Here is a 17388-nt window from a genome sequence, read left to right as displayed (position 1 = left end):
AATGAATATGCCTACTCACAATGCATGCATCAAGTTATTGAGCTAGTTTTGGCTGATCAGTGGAGTCAGATACCTTATTTACATAAGTATTCAGACCCTTTGCTCAGGTGCATCCTGTTTACATTGATCAACCTTGATGTTTCTACAACTTGATTGGAGTCCACCTGTGGTCAATTCAATTGATTGGACATGATTTGGAAAGGCACACAAGGCCCCACAATTGACAGTGCACGTCAGAGCAAAAACCACACCATGAGGTAGAAGGAATTGTCCGTAGAGCTCAGAGACAGGATTGTGTCGAGGCACAGATCTGGGGAAGGGTACCAAAACATTTCTGCAGCATTGAAGGTCCCCAAGAACACAGTGGCCTCCATCATTCTTAATGGAAGAAGTTGGTGGTTCCAAAGACTCTTCCTAGAACTGGCCAAACTGAGCAATCGGAGGAAGAAGGGCCTTGGTCAGGGAGGTGACCAAGAACCCACACTCTGACAGAGCTCCAGAGTTCCTTTGTGGAGATGAGAACCTTCCAGAAGGACAACCATCTCTGCAGCACTACACCAATCAAACTTTTATGGTAGAGTGGCAAGACAGAAGCCACTCCTCAGTAAAAGGTACAGCCGCTTGGAGTTTGCCAAAAGGCACCTAAAGAGACTCTCAGACCATGAGAAACAAGATTCTCTGGTCTGATGAAACCAAGATTGAACTCTTTGGCTTGAATGCCAAGCGTCACATCTGGAAGAAACCTGGCACCATCCCTACGGTGAAGCATGGTGGTGGCAGCATCATGCTGTGGGGATGTTTTTCAGCGGCAGGGACTGTGAGACTAGTCGGGATCGAAGGAAAGATGAACCGAGCAAAGTACCAAGAGATCCTTGATGAAAACCTGATCCAGAGTGCTCAGGACCTCAGACTGGGGTGAAGGTTCACCTTCCAAAAGGACAACAACCCTAAGCACACAGCCAAAACAACATTGGAGTGGCTTCGGGACAAGTCTCTGAAAGTCCTTGAGTGGCCCAGCCAGAGCCCGGACTTGAACCCGATCGAACATCTCTGGAGAGACCAGGAAAAAGTTGTGAAAATCTCCATCCAACTTGATAGAGCTTGAGAGGATCTGCAGAGAAGAATGGGAGGAACTCCCCAAATACAGGTCTGCCAAGCTTCCAGAGTCATACCCAAGACGACTTGCGGCTGTAATCTCTGCCAAAGGTGCTTTAACAAAGCACTGAGTAAAGGGTCTGAAATTTCAGTTTTATTTTATAAATTAGCAAAAAATTCTAAAATACTGTTTTTTTTGTTGCTTTGTCATTATGGGGTATTGTGTGTAGATTGAGGGGGGGAAAAAAACGACTGAATCAATTTTAGAATAAGGCTGCATAACAAAATGTGGGAAAAGTCAAGGGGTCCAAATACACAATATATTAGCCTACTGATCTACAACATTTGCATAGAAGCATCACTCCGGCATGTAGGCACTGCTTTTAGTTTGAGGATATAAAATAACATCTATTCAATGTAAATGGGTCCAACGTAACTTCATGATTTGTGATCACGGATGCTTATGAAACTAGTATTTGTAATTTTCTGTGATCGGGAAAAATGTTTTTCCTCTGCTGTCAGGACACAACTGTAAACAACTCACCTACCAGGACAAAATCCAAAACAACTCAATTGGCTAGTTCAGCCATCTGTCAAGAAACGGGCGGGTTCTAACTTCTATCCTACTGCTACGATTGGATAGAGTGAGGCTGTAACTCCGTTTACATTAATATCTCTTTCCATCGCTCATATCACTTGGTGCTGTGTACTGCTACTATGACAACTAGCTCAATGGCAATGGCATTTGCTACCAAGTCATAAATGTACATAAAATCGAACAAGGACAACGAGGGTAGGGGGAAATATCTCATTGCCGAAAATGGTGCATGTCTAAAAATGACAACCAGCTAATATTAGGAGCTAACAGCCAACGTAGCTAGCTATCTGATATCTTAGGACCATGCTTATCTAGCCAGCTAGCTAGCATAGTAGCTAATATAGCTAGCTAACACCACAGATGAAATGGCTAATAATCGTAATCTTTGCTAACAGGTCACATAGCTATGTGCTTAGCTAGCTTATTTTTTTTCACCAGGTAGGCTAGTTGAAAACAAGTTCTCATTTACAACTGCGACCTGGCCAAGATAAAGCAAAGCAGTTCGACACAAACAACAGAGTTACACATGAAATAAAGAAACATACAGTCAATAACACAATAAGAAAAAAGTCTGTATACAGTGTGTGCAAATGAGGTAAGATAAGGGAGGTAAGGCAATAAATAGGCCATAGTGGCAAAATAATTACAATTTAGCAATTAAACACTGGAGTGATAGATGTGCAGAAGATGAATGTGCAAGTAGAGATACTGGGGTGCAAAGGATCAAAAAATAATAACAGCATGGGGATGAGGTAGTTGGATGGGCTATTTACAGATGGGCTATGTACAGGTGCAGTGATCTGTGAGCTGCTCTGACAGCTGGTGCTTAAAGCTAGTGAGGGAGATATGAGTCTCCAGCTTCAGTGATTTTTGCATTTCGTTCCAGTCATTGGCAGCAGAGAACTGGAAGGAATTGGCTTTGGGGGTGACAAGTGAAATATACCTGCTGAAGTGCGTGCTACGGGTGGGTGCTGCTATGGTGACCAGTGAGCTGAGATGAGGCTGAGCTTTACCTAGCAAAGACTTATAGATGACCTGGAGCCAGTGGGTTTGGCGACGAATATGAAGCGAGGGCCAGCCAAGGAGATTATACAGGTCACAGTGGTGGGTAGTATATGGGGCTTTGGTGACAAAACGGATGGCACTGTGATAGCAAATTGGATGCAGTCTGAGTAGAGTGTTGGAGGCTATTTTGTAAATGACATCGCCGAAGCCAAGGATCGGTAGAATAGTCAGTTTTACGAGGGTATGTTTGGCACCATGAGTGAAGGATGCTTTGTTGCGAAATAGGTAGCCAATTCTAGATTTAATTTTGGATTAGAGATGCTTAATGTGAGTCTGGAAGGAGAGTTTACAGTCTAACCAGACACCTAGGTATTTGTAGATGTCCACATATTCTAAGTCAGAACCGTCCAGAGTAGTGATGCTGAACGGGCGGGCAGGTGCAGGCAGCGATCGGTTGAAGAGCATGCATTTCGTTTTACTTGCATTTAAGAGCAGTTGGAGGCCACGGAAGGAGAGTTGTATGGCATTGAAGCTCGTCTGGAGGTTAGTTAACACAGTGTCCAAAGAAGGGCCAGAAGTATACAGAATGGTGTCGTCTGCGTAGAGGTGGATCAGAGAATCACCAGCAGCAAGAGCGATATCATTGATGTATACAGAGAAAAGAGTCAGCCCGAGAATTGAATCCTGTGGCACCCCCATAGAGACTGCCAGAGGTCCGGACAACAGGCTCTCCGATTTGACACACTGAATTCTATCTGAGAAGTAGTTGGTGAACCAGGCAAGGCAGTCATTTGAGAAACCAAGGCTGTTGAGTCTGCCGATAAGAATGTGGTGATAGACCTGGCCAAGGATTTCGACTCTGTCAATGAATACAGCTGCACAGTATTGTCTCTTATCTATGGCGGTTATGATATTGTTTAGGACCTTGAGCGTGGCTGAGGTGCACCCATTACCAGCTCTGAAACCAGATTGCATAGCGGAGAAGGTATGGTGGGATTCGAAATGGTCGGTAATCTGTTTGTTAACTTGGCTTTCGAAGACCTTAGAAAGGCAGTGTAGGATAGATATAGGTCTGTAGTAGTTTGGGCCTAGTGTCTCCCCCTTTGAAGAGGGGGATGACCGCGGCAGCTTTCCAATCTTTGGGGATCTCAGACAATACGAAGTAGGAGGTTGAACAGGCTAGTAATAGGGGTTGCAACAATTTTGGCTGATCATTTTAGAAAGATAGGGTCCAGATTGTCAAGCCCTGCAGATTTGTAGGGGTCCAGATTTTTCCGCTCTTTCAGAACATCAGCTATCTGGATTTGAGTGAAGGAGGAGGTGCTCTTATTCTCCATGGACTTTAGTGTCCCAGAACTTTTTGGAGTTTGTGCTGCAGGATGCAAATTTCTGTTTGAAAAAGCTATCATTTGCTTTCCTAACTGCCTGTGTATATTGGTTCCTAACTTCCCTGAAAAGTTGCATATCGCGGGGGATATTCGATGCTTGCTTACTGCATGCATGCATGTCCGGGCACATCGACACAAGCCTTACTATTACTGAATTAACTACACAAATATTTTATTTTGGTCATAGTGTCACAATTCCTCCATTTCTCAGTACTGCACCTTCCTGTTGGAGAATGAGCCAGCTTGCTGCTGTGGTTGATTTTCCCAGCTAGACATTCCTCAGCATTGTGCAATTAGAGATAGGGCTATCATATCATGGTATTTTTCACAGTACATTTCTTTCTGCACTTATTTGAGAATTTCCACACTGCCACATAGGGCTGCACAATACAGGCAACAAATCTAAGCCTTATTTTTAACCAAATATTACAACTGTGATTTAGATCAAAACACTTGGGTGAACTGTTGGAATCATGGAAGTAGAATGTGGGCACGTAGAATACAGTGTTATTTGACATGACAACAAATGAAAGTGCCAGGGAGGAGTTATTGTGACAGGGTAGGAACCAAAGTGTTAGTCAGCGTTTCCTAGGGGACCCAATAATCTTTGCTTACATTAAAAGTTCCTTCATGTAGCCAACATATTCATGCTTAGCCTATTCCTCTTTGATTTGGAAGATACTGTTACGCAAACTACATGGTGATTTAGGCCTACGACATCACTGTTATCAAGCTGTATTAGCTAGCTTTGCCTCAGTACATTTATTAGCTAGCGAGCTAACTAGCGATTAGCGACTAAAACTTGCTAAGACAAGCGCATAGTGTAATTATAGAACGCTTGAGAATTTACATTAAGCAAAATGTATCGTTGTCATTAACATTGTTGCATGTACTGCATTGACCATGCAGACTGAACAACAAATGCGCTCCTTGAATGAAAGGGGGCGGGGCTAAGTCGGTGTGATAAGCGGCATGGAATGAGAGAGCGGAGGGGGATGACTCAAGTAGAGGTGTAAACTATAAATATTTTTGTTACACACGCCATATCACATTTACAAACCAAACATACAAATACTGTTATAGAAGAAAAAACGAAATGGTCCGTGGATCAATACCGGTATATAGTAAAATACGGTATACCGCCCAGCCCTATGTGCAGTGCTCGTGGCTCAGGCTGGCATAGCAGCAGCTTTGCTATGTAGAGGGACTATCAGCAAAGCCGATAGAGAGGGGCCGATAGAATAGAAAAGGCCAATATCATCCTGATACATCGGCTTGGACGATTATCGGTCGTTCTCTAAATCCTATCATATTGACAACATTGCAATATTATTTGAGCTAGCTAGCTGTACCAAAACTACAGATTTTTCCTTCATAGCTTGTTCAAATCAAATTATATTTGTCACATGCCCTGAAGACAACAGGTGTAGGTAGACTTGAAATGCTTACTTACGAGCCCTTTCACACAAAAAAGGAATTAGCAAATAAGAAAAAAGAAATAGTAACAATAAAATAATAATAGCGAGGATATATAAAAGGAGTAGAGGTAATATGTACATGTAGGTAGAGGTAAAAGTGACTAGGCAGCAGCGTATGTGAAGAGTGTGAAAGTGTGTCTATGTGCGACTGAGTGTGTGTGGTGTGATAATGCGTGTGTGTGTGTGTGTGTTGGAGCATCAGTGTAGTCAGTGTGTGGGTAGAGTCCAGTGAGTGTGCATAGAGCCAGTGCAATAATATCTCTCCATCTTTGTAAATAGGGAGACAATTTGTTTTCCGCACTTATCTCCATGACTGATCAAAATCATTTTCTCATTGCTCTCGTCCCTCTGCAGCAGACAGAGGTGAGCAATAAATCACAGTATCGAATCTACGGTGGACCCCATTTAGTCGACTGGTTGATTGGCTTTTGGTCGACCAAGATTTCTTTAGTCTATCAGTAGCAAAAAAAAACCTATGCTACTGAAATTGTATATGGTTATATTATGTAAGAACAATGATGCTACACTAATAAAAATAATATTTTATAACAAATGTGCCTTCTCCTGCATTGGATAGTGTTCGCTGTCCTCAGTTCTGAAACACATCAGCGCGTTGTTGAATTGGCACATTTTCCTAGACCATGTTGCTATGTGCATAATAGAGAAGTTAACCAGCATATTGGTGTTGAGAAGAATGCTGGAGGCAACAGCGAAGTTAGGAGACAAGAAAACAGCCCCTGCCTTAATCATCTAAGAAAAGTGAGGAGAGAGGAAACCAACTTAATTAGGCCTATAATCAATAACCTAACTGTTAAATGTACCTGGCTTTATAAATCATCCATATATACACTACCGGTCAAAAGTTTAAAAAGGTGTTCTTTATTTTTTACTATTTTCTACAATGTAGAATAGTGACGACATCAAAACTCTGAAATAACATATTGAATATGTAGTAGCCAAAAGTGTTAAACAAATCAGAATATATTTGAGATTCTTCAAAATAGCCACCCTTTGCCTTGATGACAGCTTTGCACACTCTTGGAATTCTCTCAACCAGCTTCATGAGGTAGTCACCTGGAATGCATTTCAATTAACAGGTGTGGCTTGCTAAAAGTTCATTTGTGGAATTTCCTTCCTTAATGCATTTGAGCCAATCAGTTGTGTTGTGACAAGGTAGGGGGGTATACAGAATATATATTTTACCAAATAGGGCTCAAGTCCATAATATGGCAAGAACAGCTCAAATAAGCAAAGAGAAACGACAGTCCATCATTACTTTAAGACATGAAGGTCAGTCAATATGTAACATTTCAAGAACTTTGACAGTTTCTTCAAGTGCAGTCGCAAAAACCATCAAGCGCTATGAAACTGGCTCTCATGAGGACCGCCACAAGAACGGAAGACCAGAGTTACCTCTGCTGCAGAGAATAAGTTCATTAGTTACCAGCCTCAGAAATTGCAGCCCAAATAAATGCTTCAGAGTTCAAGTAACAGACACATCAACATCAACTGTTCAGAGGAGACTGTGTGAATCAGGCCTTCATGGTCAAATTGCTGCAAAGAAACCACTACTAAAGGACACAAACAAGAAGAGGAGAATTGCTTGGACCAAGAAACATAAGCAATGGACATTAGACCAGTGGAAATCTGTCCTTTGGTCTGATAAGTCCAAATTTGAGATTTTTGGTTCCAACCACCATGTCTTTGTGAGACGCAGAGTTAGTGAACGGATGATCTCTGCATGTGTGGTTACCACCGTGAAGCATGGAGGTGAGATGGTGCTTTTCTGGTGACACTGTCAGTGATTTATTTAGAAATCAAGTCACACTTAACCAGCATGGCTACCACAGCATTCTGCAGCGATACACCATCCCATCTGGTTTGCGTTTAGTGGGACTATCATTTGTTTTTCAACAGGACAATGCCCCAAAATACACCTCCAGGCTGTGTAAGGGCTATTTGACCAAGAAGGACAGTGATGAAGTGCTGCATCAGATCACCCGACCTCAACCCAATTGACATGGTTTGGGATAAGTTGGACCGCAGAGTGAAGGAAAAGCAGCCAACATGTGCTCAGCATATGTGGGAACTCCTTCAAGACTGTTGGAAAAGCATTCCAGGTGAAGCTGGTTGAGAGAACGCCAAGTGTGCAAAGCTGTCTTCAAGGCAAAGGGTGGCTACTTTGCAGAATCTCAAATATAAAATACATTTTGATTTGTTCAACACTTTTTTGGTTACTACATGATTCCATGTGTGGTATTTCATAGTTGATGTCTTCACTATTATTATACAATGTAGAAAATAGTAAAAAAATATATATATATAAAAAACTTGAATGAGTAGGCGTGTCCAAACTTTTGACTGGTACTGTGTATGAATATGTAACCCTACCACCCCTCCAGTAATTGGATTAAACTAATGAACACCACCACTTAGGCTTCTACTTCCAACTTATACATACTATATACACATTTTACAGACACAGTATATTTAACATTAGTTATATTTTGTTTGTCTTTAGTCCCATCCTTCAGCTCCACTCAACCCCTCCCATCTATCTCTGAACACCATCCAGTTGATTTCTATTTGCCATATGTTGTTTTTTGTAACCTTTATTTAACTAGGAAAGTCAGTTAAGAACAAATTCTTATTTACACTGACGGCCTAGGAACAGTGGGTTAACCTGTCTGGGCTAGAGGGCAGTATTTTCACGGCCGGATGAAAAACGTACCCAATTTAAACAGGTTACTACTCTGGCCCAGAAACTAGAACATGCATATTATTCGTAGATTTGGATAGAAAACACCCTGAAGTTTCTAAAATTGTTTGAATGGTGTCTGAGTATAACAGAACTCATATGGCAGGCAAAAACCTGAGAAAATTCCAAGCAGGAAGTAGAAAGTCTGAGAATTGTAGTTCTTCTTTTGATTCTCTATCAAAGCTACAGTGTCTGCGGGGTGACGTTGCACTTCCTAAGGCTTCCATTGGCTGTCTAAAGCCTTCAGAAAGTGGTTTGAGCATTTTCCTGTCACTGGGCAGATAATAGGAGCTCAGTTACTGAGTGGTCTGCCTGGCAACAAAGGGATTGGATATGCTCGGTCCCGCCAGCACGCCCCTCCTTTTTCTTCTTGAATGAATATGCTATTGTCCGGTTGGAATATTATCGCAATTTTACGTTAAAAATACCATAAAGATTGATTTTAAACAGCGTTTGACATGCTTCTAAATACGGTAATGGAACATTTTGACTTTGTGTCTCTCGTTCCGCGCTCGCGCGTTACCCTTTGGATAGTGACCTGAACGCACGAACAAAACGGAGGTATTTGTACATAAATATGGATTATTTCGAACAAAAACAACATTTCTTGTGGAAGTAGCAGTCCTGGGAGTGCATTCTGACGAAGATCAGCAAAGGTAAGAGAATATTTCTAATACTAATTCTGAGTTTAGGTTGCCCCGAACTTGGCGGGTGTCTGAATAGCTCACCGTGATGGCTGAGCTATGTACTCAGAATATTGAAAAATGTACTTTCTCCGTAAAGCTATTTTAAAATCTGACACAGCGGTTGCATATCTATAATTCTTTAAATAATTGTTATATATTTTGTCAACGTTTATGATGAGTATTTTTGTAAATTGATGTGCACATTCACCGGACGTTTTGGTGGGAATACATTTTCTGAACATCACGCGCCAATGTAAAATGCTGTTTTTGGATATAAATATGAACTTTATCGAACAAAACATTCATGTATTGTGTAACATAATGTCCTAGGAGTGTCATCTGATGAAGATCGTCAAAGGTTAGTGCTTCATTTAGCTGCGTTTTGGGTTTTATTGACACATGTCCTTGCTTGGAAAATGGCTGTGTGATTATTTTTGTCTATGTACTCTCCTAACATAATCTAATGTTTTGCTTTCGCTGTAAAGCCTTTTTGAAAATCGGACAATGTGGTTAGATTAACGAGAAGTTTATCTTTAAAATGGTGTAAAATAGTTGTATGTTTGAGAAAGCTGAATTATGACATTGTTGTTTTTGAATTTTCCGCCCTGATATTTCACTGGCTGTGTCCCGCAGGCTACCGTCCCACCTAGCCCATAGAAGTTAACTTCCTTGTTCAGGGGCAGAACGACAGATTTTTAGCTTGTCAGCTTGGGGATTCGATCTTGAAACCTTTCGTTTAATGGCCTAACGCTCTAACCACTAGGCTACCTGCTGCCTCAAGCTGTAAGCCTAAGAGCTGTAGGGCTAAGATCACCTCCTGTTTACTCATAATACCGTACTTAGGCCTACATTTCAATAGGCTACAGTACTGCATCAATAAATCATTAATTCCTTCATATCACAGCATACAAGTCATTCATGATTTGAAATGCAATCAAGCATTTTAGTTTTAAAATAAAATATCGCAAGCCTTGAATAATTAGCGTAAACAAATAAACCGTTCCATTTCGGAAATGTAATTCATGAACGTTACAAACTCTGGTATGCTTATAATTTATTTAGTGTTGTTTACATTCTTCCAAAATGTCAGAAAATGTTATTGTAATCTAACAGCCCCTTTTTGGCACACATAATATGCACACACTGCTTGCTCCTTACTTTCTTTTTCTTGATCTCCAGTATTTTCCATAACTAGTCAAACTCATTCCACACATTTGACTTCCCCTTTACCTACTGACTACTGAGCAACCAGTAAACATTCCCCCGTTTGAGTTCGTCACGTCCTCTACATTCATTTTGCTGTAATGTGTTACAGTGTTCGGAGTTTGCTATAACCAATTATTGATGTGATTATGATATGCTATAGGTCAGGCCCTATTGGTCACGCGCATGTGACGCATACATGTGTCATGTGAAGACCACAAGGATTGAGGGTATAGGGAATATTTTTCCTAAACAAATGAAGGATTTCAGCAACGACTTTTCAGTCAGAAATGGCTGTATGTTGCAGCTTCAGCAACATGGACAGAACGTTAAACACTGTTGATGTTCTGTGGTGGTTGCTGCAGTAGGGAGGATTGCGATCGGCCTTTAGTCATTTGTGTCTTAATTATTTCATTCAACAGTTTGCTTAAAGCATCAGACAAGCTCAGTGCATATTTGATTTGATTAAAGCACATATGATGTGTCTATATAATGGAAAAATACGTTATAAAATGTCAACCAAATAATTGGTCAAAAGAACAGACATCTCGGTTGACCAATATAGATTTGTTATTTCTCGGGGACAGCCCTAATCAAACTACATAGAATCGTGAGAATCACAATACATATCGTATCGGCACCTAAGTATCGTGATAATATCGTATTGTGAGGTCCCTAGCAATACCCAGCTCTATTAGTGAATAAGCTAGGCCATAGGCAACTTCAACAGGTTAAGTGAGAAGACATTGTAAGCCAATGAATGTACTACAATAGCTACAAGTGATGTTGAGAAAACCTGGTAAGTAGGTTGGCCTGACTTAAGCTAAAGGTCATAAAAGACAAATTGACAACAAGTGTCAAGAGCGTCAACATCAAAATGATTGATATAAAACCAAAGTATCTTGGTTCCTGTCTTTATTCTGCCCATAGAAATAGATTATCTAGAAAGGGTTTGGAACCTCTAACCCTCATTCTAGTTCTGTGGTTCCATCTCACAGCCTGTAGTACAGCAGTAGCATCATTTGTATGTAGTAATAGGCTACAGTATGAAGCCTAATAAAGTCATTGTCTGTTATGCTCTAGGTGTGTGTAGTGTAGAAAAAGAGCAGGCTTGGCTACAGATCAGAGCTAAGGGAAAGGTTAGCACTGCTGCTGAGAGTAGGGGTTTGTGTGCGTCTAATCTTTGGGAGGGAGTGGTCTTCAAAACATAAGACTCATAAAACCTATAGGGGTAAAAAGGGGTCCTGTTGATCCCCTTAATGACAAAGAGATAAGCTTAAAAGGCCCAATTTCTGCTGTTTTTATATCAAATCAATTCTGTAATAGCTCACCATTAAAAATTGTCAAAAATAACAAGTATTGCTTTATTAGCAAAAAAACTCCAAATTATTTGCTAGGACTGTCAGAGTGGTCTGAGTGGGTAAACTGTAAACTTGCTGTTATTGGCAAAGGTTTGTAACTCTGTTATTTATCTATTGATTACTTTTCCCCTGGTGATGTCATCAGGCAAGCTGAAACTCCACCTATGCAAAACCAAGTGATTTGAAGGTCCTGTGTAGATTGTATTTTCGACCAGTAACTATCAGGAAATAACAATGATCAAATGTGTTCACACTTTTACAGTGTTAGTGTCATCAGCTGTTGTACAATATTATACAAAAACACAGGAAAAACTGAATGTTGACTACACAGGGTCTTTAATATTGCTGTGTAGGTAAATTTTGTGCTGCTCTTCTCAGTAACAGTTATGTTCACTCAACAGAGAAGTATCTAGCAGCACTGACCTCACTGACTTAGGATAACTGTGAACTCTATATTAGGCTACTAATAAAATGAGAAAAGAGATGGTGAATATTAAAAATACATAAAAAACAATGTGACAGACTGTATACTGTGAACTAGGCCGACAGCAAAGCATCAATCACTGAATGACCTCTGACTCAACCCAGATCATAATGAACTAAGAGAAAGGTGATGGATGTTGAATATCAAAATACATTACTGTATAAAATAATAGTTGGTTGTATCAAAGCAGACAGCTTCTTTGTGTTTTCTTTTGGGAATAGTCCCTCAAATAGGGTCGTCACTAGATGCCAAAAAGTAATTAACCCCGTGTCACAAAGTCACTGCTAAACTTAAGACAAAAAAGCACATTTTTGTTTTCATGTAGAGTATTTTTACAATACAGCCAATTTTGACTTTGTGGCATTGGTAACTTGTGGAAACCCTAAAATAGCCTACTTACTCTATCACATCAATCATGTCTTGGATAAAGGCAACACAGCAGTGGGGTCTGGGGTTGCCTGGCGACTCATTCTGAATTTAATTTTGCTGCTCTAACTATCATTCAGTCAGACTGCCATCGTAGAAGTCCTTTCTGCTGATGTCAAAGTGAGGGGCGCTATACAAAACAAGTCATCTGCGATTGAATTGTCTCTAACCAATCAGAGTATCAAAAGCAATGACCATTTCTGAAACGCCGCTTTACCCACGTGTTCAGGCTCTGGCCAGACCCATGGGTTACTGGGACCAACCAGAACGGTTTGAACGTGTTGGCATTCGAGAAGTCCTCGGGGAGGAGATCAAATGCAGACTCATTGTGGAGAATACATTTTAATGGGCGTGGCGTTTGGCCAGAGAGATGTGGACTGGTCACCAGGCATAGTCTGGGGTGCATTAAGTGTCGAAATCCCAACAATAAACATGGCAACGGCAAGCAGAGAACTAACCTACTGGCCCTCACCTAAACAAGCAGTGGGTGTGATGTCATTGTTTGTTTATTCTTTAAATTCCTCTTCAAAATCATAAAATGTACCCAAAGGTTTGAAACAAACATGAGAGCTAGTTTAATAATATGCAGGTGACCGAACTGAAGAAGCACTCTTTCTCTCCCCCCCAACTCCAGAAAAATTACTTGTGGGCGAAGTCATGCTGTAGAAAAAGCACACAAGGTCAAGGGTCACGGAGCGCAGCAACTTTCCAGTTATTTTTCATCACTGACTGACTAAATGTATCATTCCAGATTCCACTCCATGGAGAGGAACCAAAAGGAGAGGAAGAGGAACCAAGTTTGGGATGAATGGCAGGCGGTGCAATAGATGATATACATAAAATGAGAAGGCTGGACACCATTTTCCTCTGATTATTATGATGATCCAGCAGCACCCCCATATTTTGGAAATAAATATTTTGGAGTGAGCATGGGCATGGATGAGTGAGCCCATCATCATACCTGGTTTTTCAGTGTACCAGACAAGACAGGCTAATGAAACATAGTTCTGGAACAAAACCTAAACCCAACTGTCAATATTTAAATCCCTACAGTTTTCATGCCAAATCATAAACGAATCCTTCATTTCCTCCACCAGCATCATCATAATCATCACTGTAGCTTTCCTCAATTCACGTGCCAATTGTTAAGCCTCTACTTGTATAATGTAGCCTATAGCCAGTTTGTGGACATCTTGGGCAAAGCAAGCAGTCACTACTACCAATCCTGCCAAGTCTTCTCATGTTGTTGCGTCATGTTTGCTCAAGACTGGCCAATTTTCTTCATCTCTGTCCTCTCCCTTTGAGGATTGCATAAGTATACGCATATATCATCATCATAGGAATAACACATAGGTTTAGGCTTTGATATGATACAAACACTACAATTGTGCAAATACATTTGGCTGCCACATTTGTGATTGTTCCAAAGTCCTTAACCCCCAATCAATCTCCCCATGTCCACTCCTGAATGAATGATCAGAAATAAACTCTTTCCCGTGCATATCTTTTTGCATATCTTTTTTCATTTTACAAAGCATTTAGCTAACTAGGTAACGTTAGGTTTAACAACTCTCTCACTGACTGACTATCAAAAATGATTACAACCAATAGGCCTAATACTACGCAGCTCCAGTAATGTGTGTCTACATTTGACAGTGATGGCAAGAGATGCACTGGTGAGGTGGCAGGCAGCTACATAACCAGCACAAGCAGGATGTAACCGTGCCAATGACAAATCCGTGGAAAGAGAGATTATGGATAAAACCGGTGCCACAGTTCGTGGAAGTCAAGTTACGTTCAAGATCACGATTGATATGCGTAAAAACGAGACGCAAGCCAACCTGTGTGTGTATGATACAGCAGCAAACGATGGGGTGGTCCTGCTGTTCTTGTCAAAGCCACATACTAACGTTAAGTTGGTTAGTTAGCCAGCCTACGAACTGGCTAACATTAACTAGCTAGTTAGCTATTGATTGTTTGGGAAAAGTAGCCGCAAACAGCTAGCTATTCTTAATTTAGTGTCACTCTTGTCGTGTTAACAAAATCTGTAAGCAAACTAGCTAAATAATTTCAACTGGTCATGAAATCAAAAAACGAAACGTCAACACATCAAGCTAACTTCAGAAGCTAAGTGAGGCTGGCAAACATTTTTTTGCAACCATTCAGTCAAATCGAGGAGCAAACAACTATGACAACGTCATATCTAGGTACAATTCTGGTAGAGGAAACAAATATCAGTCTCAGTAGCTAGATGGCCTTCTTATTTATAAAAATAATTGCTAACGTTAACCTCAAAGCTCACATACCCGAGCGTTCTGACTGTGCGGTTCCCGTAGGCCCCGCCAAAGCAGCTGTCATTCTTGGAACACCATCCCGACAATCGCGAGCCTATCACGGGGAAATAAGCAAGCACGCTACCTTCTTCAACTGTACTGACACCCACATAATAACAACTATGTTAAAATCGTTAGTTTACAGTTTGACACTTGGTCATTCAAGGCCGTTTTCTCGTCAAGCATTTTCGCAGCGCCCTTTTCTCGCTCTCGTAGTGAAATGAGGAAAAAACAAAACATTCTCAAAACAGCGGCCATTCCGAACAAAGCTTGAACAAAAGAGTGCGTTCTCAGCCTACGGAAAGGCAGTACTGCGTCATCAACCAAGCTATGCGGATGACAAAAGGGACATTTAAGAAGCCTACTATAAAAACATCAGCTTGATTTAAAGGTATATTGAAAGGTATGAAATAATAGAACTGTTTTACCTTCAGAGGTGTGACTCTGCCATCCCTGCTTCCTCCTCTTTCCTACCACTGCTGTTGCTTGGGTCCCCTCCCTACCACCAAATTGCGTCACACGCACGCATTACCAATGTATCACGAGACTTACTTGAACAGAAAAGGTGTTTGGTTGAGTGAAAGTGGTGAAAATGTGTCATTTAGCTACCTGACATATTTATTGTCATCATAAATGTGTAAAAGTCAGAGAAACCCGAAATATAACTCAAAGCTTTTTCCTGGGAGTGAAAATTAATTTTTGAAGCAAGCATATATTGCTAGTAGGTTTAGTATAAATTCGTTTATATTCGTATTCAAACAGTCAGAACAATAATGCACATCCGAAGAGTTGGATTAGGTCTGCTCCATGAGCATCTATTTTAGCCACTACCAGAGCTGCCAACTCTCACGCATTGGCGGTGAGACACGCATTTGACGATCTTCTCATGTTCTCACGGCACAGCTTTTATATCACACGCATTGAAAAGTACAGATTTTATTTGTCTAATTATTCCATTGTATAGACAGCGCGTTCACTTTTCAACTGAGCTCTAAATCGTTTTGAAATCAGAGCATCTGCGCCTGCAATTTAACATCACGAGCAGAACCTTGTCTTGCCACAGCACTGTGAACAGCGGCACATTGAAGCATATGATTGGCCTAATTATGTAAGAGATCAAGGGGATTGGAGGCATGTTTTAAAGAAACGCCCATCAAGATTTGAGTGGCGCTAAATAGAGAGAGAGCGAGCGAGAGAGAGAGAGAGAGAGAGAGCGAGAGAGAGAGAGAGCGCGAGAGCGAGAGAGAGAGAGACAACGTTCTGTGCTGAGGTGTGTGGACCACGGTAGCACGCTGTTTTATGTACCACGTCGTCAACAAAATTAGGTTGCTGTTACTCCCGTCCCTATTGCAGAATGCAGCCTTTAGACAGCTATGTACTAATATCGATTTAATCCACGTTTGCATTAGTCCCCTCGTTTGGTGATTGGCATTTAGGCTGTGACAACGAACAGGCAGCAGACAGACCCACACAGTTTTAGTAGGGACGTTTGGTATTGTGACCTAATTTGTAACTATAACAAATAATTTGGTCAAACAGATTGTGAACCCAACACTGTACGTTTGATTCAAGAGGGGGGACAATAAATAATACAAATTATTTGGTTTTGGTGAATGGGTAGATTTATGTGGTTTTCAGGAGATTGTATTATCTATTTACTTTATTTAGTCTAATCAGTGGAACAATTCTCATTCTTAACATTGGGCTACATTTTCAGCAAGAACACTACTGTTATTCCCCACACTTATTTTATTATTCTGCTTCTTCCCAATTTTGACAGTGCATTTAAATATTTGAAATCTGATATGCTGACCTGTGTCTTTGAAAATGAATTATATGAGGCTATGTAGTTTTTCAGCTGTTCATGAACAGTTTTGAATAAGTCATACAAATAAGCATTGGATATTAAATGCTCCAGGAATCAAATATAATTTTTGGCATTTTAGAATTGTGTGCATCAGTGGTGGTTCTAGCTTGTGTGGCTCCCTGGGCGAATCCCCTCTTCGGCGAATCCCCTCTTCAGCGCCCCAACAAACAAACAAAAATCACCATTCTGCACTAACTGTCATTTTTATTCAGACATTTTGAACAACATAAATAAATAATCATAACATTTAAATTCTATAAATATATATACAAAAATAAGACTCATAAATATCAAAAAGAAGTAACAAAGACAAATAGAAACAAATTGTAGTTTAGAAATAAAAATAAAAAAGGGAATTTAATTATTAAACTATTACTGTATTGCTAACAAAAAAACACAAATAAAACTAAATTGCACAAATCCTATATCACACAAATACACATATAGAATAACACACTTATAAAGAAGAGAACCTGATTATTACACTGTTGAACTTCAAACAAGAAACACACAAACTAAATTGCACAACTAATTGCATTACTAATTACATTAGTACTGTACAAAGTTAGAGATGTGCTGTTTGATAGATTCCCCCACTCCCCCTACCTCGGGCTTCCAGTGGGGAGACCTGAGGTCAACCTACCCCCACCCCCTTCCCATCTCGTACTTCTGAGTGGGAGACCTTCCCAGGCAGTAGCCTGCCTAG

General features: G+C 40.6%; 1 protein-coding gene across 1 annotated transcript in view; it reads right to left on the bottom strand.

The window, feature by feature from the left end:
* LOC115178259 (leucine-rich repeat protein SHOC-2) overlaps positions 1-15348 on the bottom strand; it is a 31324-nt gene extending 15976 nt beyond the window's left edge. Inside the window, exon 1 of the mRNA XM_029739348.1 lies at positions 15244-15348. The gene's annotated coding sequence lies outside the window, so the exon portion shown is untranslated. The remainder of the gene's footprint in view (positions 1-15243) is intronic.
* Positions 15349-17388: the final 2040 nt, after the last annotated feature.

The sequence above is a fragment of the Salmo trutta genome, chromosome 38 (genome assembly GCF_901001165.1).
Source record: "Salmo trutta chromosome 38, fSalTru1.1, whole genome shotgun sequence".
NCBI classification, from domain to species: domain Eukaryota; kingdom Metazoa; phylum Chordata; class Actinopteri; order Salmoniformes; family Salmonidae; genus Salmo; species Salmo trutta.
Note: the sequence above shows the minus strand (reverse complement) of the source record. Positions and strands in the feature narration are given on the sequence as shown.